Here is a 2,500-nt window from a genome sequence, read left to right on the forward strand (position 1 = left end):
GGGATGTGAGATAAGTTTAACTTTTGTTTCTTAATTTATAATTCTTATTATAACATATCGCTCACGCACGCCCGCATGGACGAACACGGATCTATATAGCCTATATACAAGTGAACCTGTGAATTTGAATGTTGTGGGATCGCAATAAAACTGAATCTTTTTAGTCTTTATAGAATCGCTCGTCTTTTTCCCCGTTTTATGTGAAGAGAAATATGTGAAAGCAGTCTGTAAAGCATCTATCGATGGTAATTTAGTTTACTATTTCAAGTTTATAGTTTACAGTAATTTAGTTTTCGTTTCATCACAATTTTTTTTTGCAAAATTAACCTTTCTTTGATCCAAATTAACGATAGTTCTCCATTGGAAAAAAACATCCAACATAAATCGGAAACAAACACCGGAATACACGAGAGAAACGATTGAGCAAACTGATCCACAACTGAACAATCAACTGGTTAACCACTATCCACGTCAGTGCCAGTGTGAACACAACGCGACTCATCAACTCCAGCTCCCATTAATCGCAAAGTAAATGATGCGCTTATGATGATGCTTCCCGTGAATCGGGGTCTCTTGCGTAATGCTGCAACGATCGCGTATGCGTCGGAAAAACTGGAAAACCCGGACGGTAAAAGCGGAAAACAACCTTCATCCAGCCACGTACGTAGCACGCAACCACCGGTGTCGATGCATCGTCGCATTGTCTTACTTTCTGTACGCACCTCCCGCGCAAACCCGATGCTGCCGATGCTGATGCAGCGCATAATTGAAATGGGAAGTGCAGAGCGCAGAGCGCACTAGATAAACATGCTGATTACCGCGCTCAATACACACAGACACACACGCAGCTCACGTAACGCATTAGTCGAACCGGATCATCGTAGTGTTTTTTCGTGCGTTTCGTGCTTTCCTTTTCGTTCGTCGAGTTTTTTCTTTTAACTTTGCTGTATTCACAATTGCCTTTTCCCCGATTAGTATGCTTCCAATTCGTTTACTTGCCTTGCGTATTTTAAAATACGCAATAGAGTGATTAAACCAATAGCTCTATTTTGTTAATTATTTTAAATCACTTTAAACGCAGCAACTTATAATGGAGTAATGGTTTTAAAGTAAAACGTTAAGTTGTTTGATGGAGACGCGATTGCATAATTGGCTCCACGAGCTACTTGGATTAAAATGTAAGGCCTAGGAGCGGAAGCATCGCACCAATCGATCTACTCCACAACGATCAACATGTTGTACACCAGAAAATGCTCGTCCATTTTTATGCTCTCTGGTACTACAGCGTCCGCGCCGCTGGTAAAACATGGTTGTAGCGCAGCTTCGTGAATCACACAGGAAGCCCCGGACACGGTGGCGAACCTTCAAAAGGCTGGACCAACGAATCGATTGGCAATTGAAAAATGAATTCATGGTCGATCGTCGAGGAAATCCAACTGAGCTGACGACCACGTGCTTCTGCTAGTGCCCGCTGAGCGGTGGAAAACTCGCGAAACGAACGGAATTCGACGATACAGACGGTCCGGTGCATTGTTAAAAAGGAAAATTCCGTGTTTTCCACCCGTGTTAGTGGCACACACTCGGTCGTGGTGCATGTTGAAACTGATTGGGCCGCGTAGACACGGTTATCACCAGCTCCGGGGTGGCCCTGTATGGTCTGGCGCTTGGACTACGACGCCACGGTGAGGCCCGTTCGTCGGCGAGTCTTTCTCAAACGCTTCCCTCGGAGCCAGCCCAGGTTTATCGAACTCCGAGAGCGCAAGCCGTGCACGCTTCGGTATGGTAAATGGCGCGTCAAACATGCGGCCCGCCATGACAGGAGTAGGAGCTGGACAGCCCAAATGGGTGCTTTCTGCCACACCGCACCGCTTCGTGTGTCTGTGTCACGGAAACCGTGGTTGTGGCTAATGAAGAATGGTTTACGTGAACGGCAGATGCAGTTTACCAGCTGGAACGAGCCTTATCGTGACCGGTGTGGAAAGGGCTGCCGCCCCTCATCTTTCGCAGAAATCAGACGAAGATGAAAAACGAAAACAAAATGGTGAATATAATTTCCTTTTTATTTCGTTGAGAAGATTGTTCAGCGATTAAAATTATAATTGCTACAAGCGTGGTCAGTAAATTGATTTATTGATGCATATCGCAAAGCTTTCTGCTGCTATTGCTACTAATTGTTGTCTTGTACGAACCTTTTTACATTATTTTCCAGGAGATTTTAATGCTTATAAGTTGCAGGGACGAGTAGTTGGTGCATAACGAATTAGTTAAGATGTTGAATAGCACCACAAAATTAAATAAAGAGAATAGATAATGATGTGATGTAGCACATCAAAAGCATAAACTGACATGAAAGCCTTATCAGTTGAATAAGTGCCGGAAAGCCGCAGAAATTCATTTATTCTATATGCTTATCAGAGCAGATTATTGTAAATTTTTTTTAATTAAAACACAAACGATCTTCGAAGCCAATATCAATTGCAACAGATAATTCCCGTTTCCT

General features: G+C 43.4%; 1 protein-coding gene across 4 annotated transcripts in view; it reads left to right on the forward strand.

Moving 5' to 3' along the window:
• LOC126569044 (uncharacterized) overlaps positions 1-175 on the forward strand; it is a 6,999-nt gene extending 6,824 nt beyond the window's left edge. For all 4 annotated transcript variants that reach the window (XM_050225841.1, XM_050225844.1, XM_050225843.1 and 1 more), the window contains exon 8: positions 1-175. This exon is cut by the window's left edge and continues 1,232 nt beyond it. The gene's annotated coding sequence lies outside the window, so the exon portion shown is untranslated.
• The last annotated feature ends 2,325 nt before the right edge of the window (positions 176-2,500 follow it).

Source organism: Anopheles aquasalis, chromosome 2 (genome assembly GCF_943734665.1).
Source record: "Anopheles aquasalis chromosome 2, idAnoAquaMG_Q_19, whole genome shotgun sequence".
NCBI classification, from domain to species: domain Eukaryota; kingdom Metazoa; phylum Arthropoda; class Insecta; order Diptera; family Culicidae; genus Anopheles; species Anopheles aquasalis.